This window comes from Xiphophorus couchianus, chromosome 12 (genome assembly GCF_001444195.1).
Source record: "Xiphophorus couchianus chromosome 12, X_couchianus-1.0, whole genome shotgun sequence".
NCBI lineage: Eukaryota > Metazoa > Chordata > Actinopteri > Cyprinodontiformes > Poeciliidae > Xiphophorus > Xiphophorus couchianus.
In genome coordinates, this window is record NC_040239.1 from 24,039,766 (window position 1) to 24,052,822 (window position 13,057).

The window sequence follows — 13,057 nt, forward strand, 5'->3', positions numbered from 1 at the left end:
AGACTGAAACCAAATTACACCTGAGTTCACACCCATTGCTCATCACAAACACTGAATAAATATTTATTGATGATATGTGTAATTTTCTCCAGGACAGGAGTGGCTAGTGAGGAAAATAAAGATGAAATGGGAAAAGTTTTACAGTAAGAAACCGAAGACCATACCTTCTACAAGCATTCACTCCCATTGAAATGTTGCATTTTTATTCACATTGTTGTTATATATTGTTTTATTTGGATTTTATGTGACACGAATTAGTTAATCATTGTGAAATGGAAGGAAAGCAATACATATTTTTATATGTAAATCTGAAAAGTGTGGCGTGCACATGTGCTCTGTCCTCTCAGAAGTGTGTTGAAGCACCTTTTGCTACAAGTCTTTATGGGCATGTCTCCACCAACATCCCATTTTTCTTTGCAGAACAAGTAATGCTTCCCCGCAGCCTGATGCAGCCACCACAAGGCTTTACTGTGGAAATGGTGTGATATCCTAATTTTCCACCAAGCACAACATTTTAAATGCTGACAATAAAAAAAATAGCATATTTTCTGCACTATAAGGCGCACCTAAAAACCTTCAATTTTCTCAAAAGCCGACAGTGCGCCTTATAATCCGGTGCGCCTTATAAATGGACCAATATTGAGCCACAACAGGTCTCGCAACTACGGTAAGCAGCCGCCGACTTCATTTTCCCCCGTAGAAGAAGAAGCGCGCGGTGCATGCTGGGTTTTGTGTAAAGACCCCAACATGGCTCCTATTAAGAGACACGCTTACGACGCCGAGTTTAAGCTCAAGGCGATCAGTCACGCAGTAGAACACGGGAACAGAGCAGCAGCGAGAGAATTTAACATGAACCAATCAATGGTGCGGAAGTGGATATATATTGTGATTGCACTAACGTTTGATTTACCGTAACAGTATCAGACTGTTTTTTACGTGCTTATTGAATCGAGGAAAAGTTTCCCTCCACTATATGTTATACCTTGCTGTTGTCAAAAGATAAACTGTGTCATGAAAATAATACGTCACTTACTTTACCTCGGGGAAAATAATAAAACAGCTGTTTATTCATTTTGGGAATGAACGGAGTTTTCAGAACGCTGGTTTGTAATCTATTAATAAAGTTTGACTGACCTATCTGACTATTTTGCTGACATTCCCTTTAGTGCAGTTCCATCTAACGGATGCATAACGTAACTCCAGCCTCTATTGTAGCGTCTATTCTATGCGCCTTATAATGTGGTGCGCCTTATATTGCAGAAAATACGGTAAATAAATAAATTTTAGCTCCTTATTTGCATACTTGTCTTGTTACTGCTTTTACCTCATTGTGTCAAAGATTGGAATAATGTGTTTGATTGTACACTTATGTTCTCCAAGAAGTCTTTGAGGTCTTCATAGAGCAGTTTAGGTTAAAATACACACAGGTGAGCTAATTTACTACTTAGATCAAATATGAAAATTGGTCTGGATTTAGAAGGTATCAGGGTAAACAAGCTTTAATACAAAAGGTTGCTGCAGTTTTTCGCTTACAGTACGAGTTGGCCTTTGATTGTTTAAAAGTGTGTTTTATGTCCTCACTTTAACTTTGACGATGGAAAAAGAGTTTTGAATATATTTTTCAAAAGTCTCAAATCATTGACAGTCTTTTGTTCAGCTTTGTAAGCAGTAAACTGTATCATCTCCTCATATAAATGAGGCAAAAAATAAAAAAATAAAAATCCCACCCTCAGCCTTACTAACCAAACGCATATACATCTCCCATCGTTTGTCTTCCAAATGAACTCATTTTTCACTACTAATTAAAACAAGTTGAGATGAGGAAGAGCATGGGAGAAGGGAAGCATTTGTTTGGGAACAGCACAGTGATTCATCTAGACATATATGTTTGGCTTCTGTTTTAAAGAAAGCAACGTGACGTACGAACACAGACTAATAGCGACGCCATTGACAGAGAGCTGCTGATACACCCGGCTGACTGACGGGGATGAAACGCCGCGAGCAGGACAATTTCTTTTTTTTTTTTTTCTTGCCAGCAGTTTAAAAAACAAAAAAACAAAACTCATCTGTTGTCATACACAATAATCTGAAAGGCAAACAGCAGTTCAAAAGGAATATTTTAAATGATGGTGCTTTCTGCCTTTATGTTGGTGATTGATTGAATAGAAACGCGGCATTCCACAAATCATCCCTGTAATTAGCTCAGGGGTGGGCAATCCTGGTCCTCGAGGGCCGGTGTCCTGCAACTCTTGCAAGTCTCCCTGGTCCAACACACTTGAATCCAGCAGCTGAATCACCTCCCAAGTGCAGTCAGGTTCTCCAGAGTCCTGCTAATGACCTCATTATTTGACTCAGGTGTGTTGAAGTGGAGATGCATCTAAAAGTTGCAGGAGTCCGGCCCTCGAGGCCTGGAGTTGCCCACCCCTGAATTAGCTGTAAGCAGCACTATGACGATGCCACCTCTGTCTCAAAACACGAACAGTCAGGGTGGGGGCACCAGCTAGAGCTCCAGCAGAGTCTGGGGATTGTGGGAGGGGGATGTTACAGGGCTTTGAAAAGATGAGGGAGGGTTGGCAGTGAGTGGGGGGGTGGAAGCCCCAGGCAGCCTGTGCTGCACACCCAGGTGCTGCTGTCAGCTGGAGTCCTGCTCCAGCTGCTCGCCAAAGACTGATTTAATTATTTCACTTCCCTCTGTCCCTGCATTTCTTTAATTCTTTGTCTTCTCCACCTTCAAACCCTGTGCCTGCTCTATTAAAGTAGTTAGCACGATATAAAATGCATATTTAAGAGCAGGCAATGCACCGATTGAACGGGGAGCGATACTGAATGCCCGATTCTACCTTGATTGTTGCAAATTACATTTTCTGCTCATGTTTATTAAATGCCCTAAAAAAAGAACACACACCATTTTGGAAATGAATAAAAATCATACAAAGCGTATATGAATGCTTTGATGCATACATGGGGACAATGTTCTTCCTTTAAATTCAGCTAAATTCAAAACTGCTGATTTTGCCCTCATTTGACTTTACATTACTTCAGAAAAACAGGGTGAGCTACATGATACATGACATAAAAAGCTAATAATTGGTATCAGTCAACACCCTAATCGGTGCATCTTTATACATAATGAACTATTTAATAGTTCATCAAAACTATTAAATAGTTTTAAAAGCACAAACTTAAAAAAGTGTCAAACAATTTTGACACAATTATCGCTTAATCCGTTTCCTTCCATTCGCTTCATTTTCCTACATAATGACAGAAATGTGTATTATAATTACAAATGTTCTGTATTATTACACTCCAGGAGCGGTGAAGGAGATCCGAGCTCCAGTCGCCTGGGTTGGAGGTCGGAGGACTTGTGTTATCAATTCTCAATGATTTAAATTACTCGAGTTCTTTTTCTCTTATCTTATCTTTTAAAGGGCAATGAAAGGGCCCATCTTTATACTGAAACCTGTCCTCAATCACTGTTAATGCTAACTCCATGTACACGTAAGAGGGCTGATAAGGAATCATTAGTCTCGTTAATGGAATCACAGGTCCGATCCCTTCATCCTTTCCTATTGAAAAGTGCTCTTCATTTCAAAGTTGTTCTGCTTTATTAAAGCTCATTACCATTTCTCTTTTAATAAGCACTCTTTAAAGTCATTACCTGCAGTGGAGTTAAAGGCTCCGCTATTAAAAGGTTACTTTAATGTGAATAATGGCCTCCCGATATACTCAAGTTAATTACTATTGGATACTGGTTCCAGTTTAATCTAATGCCTAAACCTTAATGAAAGATATGTTGCAATGCATTGAAAGGACAAAAATTGTTCCCAGTCAACACAAGCGTTTTTTGTTCTGCCTCTGCTCACACGCGACATTCCTCCGTCTGCAGCCTGAATTTGAACGCGCACTCCTTCCTCAGAGCGGACTCATGGTCGGTGTGGTTAATTGCCACAGAACTAAGTCTCATTAAAGGTGTCGTCATTAATCAGCTAGTTTGTGAGATTGCGTTGAAGTCATCATCTACTCTGTTTTTTAGTCTCAGAAAAGAAACGCAGTGAATTCCTGACCTCACAAACATGCTTTCACTTGATTTCTTTTCTTTCTTTTTTCTTCACCATAAGGGTGATGGTTTCTTTTTTCTTTTTACAAATTGTTTTAATTTCACCTTTACTTTAATCAAAGAAAATTTAATTAAAGTACACTTAAATTAATTACTTTAATTTGAATCTTGTTATTGAAGGAACTTATGTAAAGGGAAAACTACACACCGTCGTATTTACTATAATGACGACTTACATTTAATTAGCTTGTCACATCACACCTTTAAGCTTAGCATGTAACTTGTCTTATTGCTATAATATTTTCAGCTTTGTAAGAAATGTAATTATTTTTGTAAACCTGACAACATGACAGTGCTTGCTTACAGTTTTTAAAACACAGAGAGGGAAAAAAGTCATCTCTAGATCCACTGGATATTTAAAGGGGAGTTGTTTCACTTAGTATATATATATATATATATATATGTATATATATATATATATATATATATATAGTAGCACACACATTTGTTGCTTTTGCTCCACTCTCTTAATTTATCTTACTGTATTTATTTATTGTTTTTTATGTTTTCATAAAAAAGAAGTATTAATAGCAAAAACACCATTTCCTCAAAGGTATCGGGTCGCTCCTTTAAATCATCAAATTCCAAACTTCCTGCCAATCCCAAGGCCAAAGTTGGATCAAATATTTTACTTGAAAACTCCTTCTGTAAACATTTTTGAAAGGATGAGTCGCTCTCAGGAGCTCAGCGAATCCAATCCTGTGAAGAGATGCCAACTATGCAATAAGTCCAGTCATGAAATTTCCTCACAACTACAAATAAATACCCTACAGTTAAATGTTAGTGGTGCTACATCAATGTGGAAGCAATTGGGAATGAAAACAACTCAGCCATGATGTGGTCACGTAATTTATGTGGTGTAAATTTGCAGAGTGGAGTCAGGAGGAGCGGAGTCACATAATGCGCAGAGGTTGGTAACTTTCCGCTGAGCCAGTCAGTGGCGGCCAAACTTTAAACTTCTCGTGGCCTTCAGATTAGCTCCACATCAGTGCGTAGAAAGCTTCACTGAATGAATGTCCATGGCTGAGAAGCTACACTGTAACCATGACACAGTGATGTGCAGAATGGAGTTGTGTGAAGCACACCACCCCTGGATGCTAGATGTCAGATGTGATCCTTGGAAAGATGACTTCTCCCTCTTTGTCCTGCAACTGAGTGGACCAGTATGTGCTTGTCAGTTTCCTGGAGAGTAGAGATCAATGAAGGGAGGATTGTGGTATGAGACTGGTGTCCAACATTAGTGCCTGACCTCATAAATGTTTTTTTTTTTTTTTTAGAAATAATGATTAAAAATTCCCATGAATAGTAACCAACAAGAAAGACTTATGGAGACAAATTCTCCATAACTGCAGAATTTGTTGGCTTCAACCAGGATTTATTTGGTTTTTCCAAAAAGCTCTCAGAAATATCACACGTTTGTGCTACGAGTGGGGGAAGTATTACTGACGATAAACTTAATTATTTCAAAAATAATGAAAAGAGAACCTTTAAAGTTGCAAAGTTTTGAAAATTAAGCTGACAAACTATGAGAAGCTGACTGCAAACTGAGTAGATTGTTCAATTACTTAAGCCAACAGAATCAGACTGCAGTCCTTGTTGAACGGCATCCTGCAACTTTTACATGTGCCTCCTGGTCAACAAACCTGAATCACACAATTAGGTCATTAGCAGGACTGCTGAGCTTTAGGACGTGAAAAGGTCATTTCCTTGCTTTGATATTAACGTATTGGATTTGTGATACATCAAAAAGTTGCCAGTCACCCACCCTCAAAGTCTAGAGCTTGACATCCCTATTTAAAGTTAAAAAATATATATATAATAATTTGCACAATGAGCATTTAAACACACAAAAAAGCTGACGGTGTAGGAGCAGAGCATGGAGTTTAATATTTGGTCCACTTTTACGTACTCTCATAATGTTGATTCAGGATTTTAACTGCTTATCTATCCGCCTTATTGGGTAAATAATTTAAAAACAAACACTAAAAAAAAATTCTTACACAACATAAGGGAGTATTAATTATTTGAAGTCTTGTAAATGATGTTTGTGTCAGATCTTTTGCTTTGAATTTATGGCCTTACTTGACCCGAAGCAGTGTTGAAATGCAGCTGTGTTTACCAAATGAAATTAGAACATCATCTTACTCGTTCTGGTTGCAATGAAACAGCTGATTGAATCAACCGAGTACCAGATGCACGAGGTCGGCTTCAGCCAATAAGTGGTGTTTTGAGGTAGACGCTGTGTACACAAAGCACACAACTCGAATCATACATTGTGCTTAAAGTAATGTGCATAAATAATTTGTTTGAGATTAGGTTCCACACTTCAGCAACTGCAGAATAGAAACTAAATTGAACTGCCAAAAACTGTGCAGACCTTTTAAAGGGAAAAAGAGGCAAAACTCAGAACGCACACAGAGAATTAATCACAGCTCAGAGTTCACCGCTATCCCGGTCCTCCAACAAGACACATCTGACCTCGCTGCTATCTTTCTGTTTGAGGGCGCGGGGTCAAATAATGAAAGCTGACCCCCTCATTTCAAACTGTTTAAATTCACAAGTGAAAAGCCTAATTGCAGTGATCTGCGCTGAAGGCCAAAGGGAAATTCTCCTGAGGAGCATTAACCTTGAGATTTCAGTATGGCCCACTTTTCAGAAGAGTCACTGCTGCAGATGGGTAAAAAAAAAAAGTGCTGTAAATTAACCAAACTTTAGAAATTAGATGCTTTTATGTCACACCCTTCTTTAATTTACCACTGCTGGCACACAAAATACTTACTTAGTTTCATTGCACTCTTTGCCTATTCTGGAAACTTTCTAAATCAGCAGTTTTCTTTAATTCCAGTGTCTTCACAAGAAAAATAACTCGAACTCTGATGTTAACAAATAGGAAATTACTAATTGCTAAGGAGCTTTTTTTTTAAAGATTTATGAAAAAACTCATCACTCTAAAGCCACATTTTTGTTTTTGCTGAAATGAAATATGCGTCTTGTTCATGCACGGAATTAATGTGCACCAAGTGAACCACATTAGCATTTTCTAGTAATACGTTTCCTTCTCTCTTAAGGTCATGTGGCTTTAACTGGAGTCTTTGCTAAGACTCACGTGTGCACGTGCGAGCGTGTGTTTGTGTGTGACCCATTTCATAAATCCTGTTGTCTCCTCCATGAGATACTAAATGTCAAAAACTAGTGGGTCATCCGATCCTTATTTTCTCAACAAACCAGACTAATACCACGTTAAGAGGTGAACAATGCTACATGAAATGGTCTCTGTATGCTAACAACACACGTCCTCCATCACATCTACAACAAACGATGCCTCCATGAAGAGGTTTGTGGGCAGATGTAGCCTGTAGACGCTGGTTTCCGTGCTTCCGTGACAGATTGTTTGCAGAACTTCAATGTTTCTTTGAAGCCAATGGGTCACTTCATGCCAGCCACTGTCAGGGAGAGGATGGAAAGGCAACTTCCAGCAAAGAACAGCATGATGAAAAGGTGCAGCGCTGCGTCTTGATCAAGAGCGGGAGCCTTCCATTCGGCACTGTCTGCTAAGATCAAATATTTCTGATGAAAATTGGCTGCAGCGCCTGCTATACGGTGGTGCACTTCATAAATACTGCACCGTGTGCTTCACCTCCTCAACATGTTTGAGGAAAGATGACAATTTTAATCTCTTGACTTCATTGAAGCTAAAAATAAAGAAATTTGCTTTTTTGCATTTTGTTTTATAGTGCCTCCTAATTACTCAAACCAGGCTGACTGCTGTTTTCGTTTTTTCTTTTAAATGTTCTCACCATACAGTACACTTAAGAGGAAAAACAAGACAGTTAGTGGTCACAGTGATAACACTGCTTGTCACTTACCCTTCACAAATGAACTCGCTGTTGAGGATTTTCTCCTATCTGGCATGTTTTTATGAGGAATAAAGAACAAAAGATCCAGAAAAAGATAAAAATAACTGCTTTAGATCGTGACATATGTGCCAGTCTGGACAAAAAGACAAACTAGAAGTTTAAAGTTTATTTTTAATGAAGTGTTGTCACAAAAATCTTTACTTGGTTGTGATAATTGCTGTTCATTTGTCTGACCATGTTAAAAAACAATCAAGTACGTTTTTTTCTTTTTTTTTTAAACATTATTTATTTTTATGAGTGAACGATAATTACATTTTGAAGAGTATTACATGTCAGCCATTAAAACTAATAAAATCATAATGAATCGTGTTGTTGTAAATGTGAAACTGGTTAAATTACAACATCAGCTACCTGAATTTAATAACAAATCCTCCCTAAACCTAACTGATGTTGGTCAGTCGACTATTATTTTCATTTTAAGGAGCCAAGAGTGAACAGTAAGGCTGATAAGCTAACTCAGCAAAGGTGAAAAACCATTGTAAGACTTTTAATTTCTATGTATTTGGAGCAAAAATAGAACTTTGTACGTAGCTTTAGCTTGCATTAGCACTTTCACATAACAAGCTAAAGCAACGTACAAAGTTATCTATCTATCTATCTATCTATCTATCTATCTATCTATCTATCTATCTATCTATCTATATATATATATATATATATATATATATATATATATATATATATATATATATACATATATACATATATATTTATTTATATGTGTGCATTAGGTGTTTGACAAAGTACCATGAATCAAAAACGTTTGCTTACATTCTAGCATGTTCTAGCATTTTGGATACATTGATGTGTATTTCAAATGTGAGGTATTTTGAAAGTCAGCAGTTTAGAATATTGTAAATTTTCTTTTAACCCTTTCATGCATGAATTGTGATCCTTTGTGTCAGAATTTTTTTCCCATTTTTTAAATTTTTTTTCTTAAGGCATAAAAAAGGTAGGAAATTTTTTTTGTAAAAATAATTTTTTGTATTTTTTATTTTTATGTGATCAATTGTAATTTTGTCCAAATACAAATTTGTTATTTGAAAAATACATCAGTAGTATTGTTCCTTAGGGGTTATCTGATGTCACAATATTTTTTTTTTACTTGCAAGAGTCGTCTACAGTAGAAGGAGGGACCGGGTTGGTTCTCATGCTTTTTTGTCTGTTGCCCATATTGTATTTAACAAAAATAATTTTTTGCATTTGCAGCTGATGGCCAGTAGTTGATGGTATATTTTATGATGCATTAGTGTCCACTTCAGTGGTCTATGTGCATTTATAACATAACAATCCACAGGAAGCACAAGAAAATGGCTTTTAGATAGCTGTCCACTGTAGAGACCACTATGCATGAAAGGGTTAATTTCACTTTTCTCATTTCTGGCAAACATTTAAGAAGTGAATTTTAATTCATCTTACAAAAAGCACATGACGTGTGTACATTTCTATTATGGGACAAAGCCATGCTGACAGAGCGAGAAGCTCGGCCTGTAAGAACTGCACCACCACTGCTACAGTACAGTACTACAGAGGTGTAGCATCTCTTGTTTTTAATAACATGTTTAAAATGATGTAGAGCATATAATGTGTTGTGGGACAAATCAAAACATATAGCCCTTAATTTGATGATGGTGCTGTTTGTTTACAATAAAATGTTAAGCTTCTTTGAGAAGTTATTAGAAATTAATAATTTACTTTCCCCAGACAACTTTTCTAGCATCCTCATTTTAGTATAAAAACTGATTATTGTTTCCCGGGGACAAATGATACTGGGTAGAGCAGTACCAGTATGAAAAAATGACACATTGTTTAATGGGAGCACAATTCTACAAACCTTGTAACTGCCTTCACATTTCATTAGAGGGCTATTAACATAGAAGTACATATAGGTCCTTGTGGTTATTTACTCAGAACATCTGTTTCCATCAAATTCCAGTTGTTACTTGATATTACTTGACCCAAGATGTATATTTTATTCCAGTAACATCTCAAATATTGTTTGCTTACTCATGTACAATGGAAAATGTGAGCCATAGCTAAACTATGGTATTAATCTTTTTACAGAATATTTACCAAAATTACGAAAGCAACTCGTTAAAAAAAAAAAAAAGATTTTCAATTTATCACAGCGTCGAAGATTTTATGTCAGCTTTTCCTCCAGTGCTATTCGTTAAAAAATTTATGATTTCTTAAAAAAATGACATTTAATTTTTATCAGGATGAGTCCCTTGTAAACATTACAGTCCACTCAGACCCCGTTAACTACAAAGCAAAAGATAGATATGTCACACCTTTAGAAACACAGACACTGCTTCCTGCAACATGCATGTTGACAAAGCAACAAAGTCATCACCAGCTGCAGCTAGCACTTGCATTATGCTGATGAATGGCAAGTCCTGCCAGATTACTTGATTTGATAAGCAGTACAACCCATCGGTAACATAATACATCACAAATTGTTTTGTCAACAATTTATGATACCATTTATCAAATGACCATCGCAGTGGGTTGAGTTATGGTGTCAGAGCTGGCATAATGTCAATACTCAAGCTGAGTTGAGGGCAGTCTGGCCGCAGTGATTTAGACACGCTCTGGTCTGATCTCTTCAGAGATTTTCTCTTCATTACCAGACCAACTGATGTTCAAAGAAGAGAAATTGTGAAAGTTTATGCTTTAATCAGAATAGTTGCACGCAGCAAGAGATAAATAACACACCAAACTGTGGTTTTGAGAGAAATCTGCGGCCAGATGAAGAGTTTAGATTCAACAGAAGTGACAGTTTTACATATGGTTTCACAAAATGAAATTACTGCTGGACCGAAGTGAAATGAAACAATTTCAATGAAACGACACGTACCAGATTATATTTGTAGAATATATTTTAGCAGTTTATGAGAGAAGATCCACATCAGTGTCACGAGGGGACGCCGTCTCTCCCCCCTGCCACCCGCTCTAACCTCTTTCATCATTTCTGCAAATTAAAAGTTTAAGAAAGCCCTCAAATTGATTAGGATTTTTGCAATAAATAGCGTAGCAATCGAGCTCTGATTCTATTCCGCTCTTGAGAATCAATGTTCAACTGCAGCCTCAATGTCAATTAAAATGTGAGGCCTTAAAATGCCTCCCCTCAAGTCAATCCGTGGCTCTGGTATTGACCAGAATATATGGCCCATGTCCAAGCCAACGCCGGCCGTTGGCCACTCTGAAAGGTTACTGCAACCACTACATGTACCCACATTAGCAGGACACTCACCTCTCTGGGTTTATGGCCTGTGTAATAATTTTAAGCAAAGAGAGAAGCGCATTCACTGGAGACAGTAACAGCCAGAGAGTCGAGGGAGGACAAGTATAGTATGATTGATCGTGGTGAGCAGTATAGCTGTGTACCTCTCACCTTCCTCTCCTGATTACTGCCTGCCACTGATCCTCCACATCTGTCTTGACTTACTAAAGACACAGGATCCTCGCAAAATGCCCTCGGAATTAAAACCTTATTGAAACGTTGATATTCTAAGGAGACATCTTTATTTTCTGTCTTTTATTTCCTTGTGGTCGCAGAGAAAAATGAGCTGCCTCATATAACCAGATAAAAAACGAGTGGCTACATACTGTAGAAGCACTCAAACTTATTACAGGGCATATTTTCATTATTGTTGATTTTCATGGAATTGAAAACAGCTGCTTATTTATCTTCGTCATTAAAAGCTTCAAATAAGCTGTAAAGCAAAGCTTTTCCCCTTCAAGAACAATTTTTTAAATATCTGTTTCTTATTCACAGCGTTTTTAGAGTCTTCCCCCCATATCTCCTGTACCGTGTTGACACCATTTGAATAATTAATTACATATGAAATTTTAAGGTTTCTCTTCAGAATTTTGAGACGGTACAAGATCTTCCAGAAACATATATACAGGAAGCTAACTTATGTGCAATAGTGCAGTTTTATACTATTTGATAAAGGAGATTATGACACCACTGACAACGTCACTAACTCTTTGCACAGATGCAGATTATATGTACTATATTTATGCAAATACTCCCACATTATATTGTTGCTGTCAGGCAAAAAAAAAAAAAAAACTTGTATCTCCCCAAAGCACAACTTTTCAAAAAAAAATAAAAAATAAAAAGTTGTACCAGATGGAAATTCAAATTGAAGAGCAATCAATAGAGTTGAATTTCACAAGAAAACAAAAATCAATAAATATGGAGATACAGAGGGCTTCTGCTATGTGTGTCTAGGATGCATCACTGACATAACATACACCATCAGTTAGGTTTTAGCAAAATATGCATTGCTACACAAAACAGTAGTGTTTTTTTTTTGTTTGTTTTGCTATTCCAGCACAACTATAAAATCAAAAGAAGCAGCAGCATTATTTCTTTTAGATTAATATTTCGTCATGGTATTTCTATCAGTCTGACAACAATCCTAACGTTGCAAATTCATTTGACGATTAAGATTTGACATCTAAAATATGAAATTAGTGCAGTGAATACAACAGATTCTTTACTGACTAGATCATATAAAACTTAGGACCTACAGCAGTGAAATAAACTTAATTAATTGCACAAATTTCTAAATCAAGGTAAATCATGCGACATGTGAACACATAGTAATGTAACTGTGAGTATATCTAGTTTATGCACCACTATAATGAGAGATCGTGTTCATATTAAAAGTAACTTTTTTCTGGTAACACGGAAGTGTCCTGGTACTTATTCGTCTTGCATCACATTAAATTAGCCACTTATTTCCACTTCCTGCTAACCCATGTAGCTGAGCTGTTGAAGCCAGTATGTTTATAAAACAGTTCCCGCTAAACCTTGGGTCAAATTCAGCCACCACTCTCTCTACTTTGCTCTCTCCTCTCACATGTGTAGTTGTAATGGAGACAAGGTGCATGCACAGCAGCGACACATATCAGGATATAAATAAAACAAAGTAGCCAAAGCAGAAGAAAGACTGTTGATAATTAGGTTAGTAATGTCTCCGGCACCGTCTGCTCGGTCATTTCCTCCAAC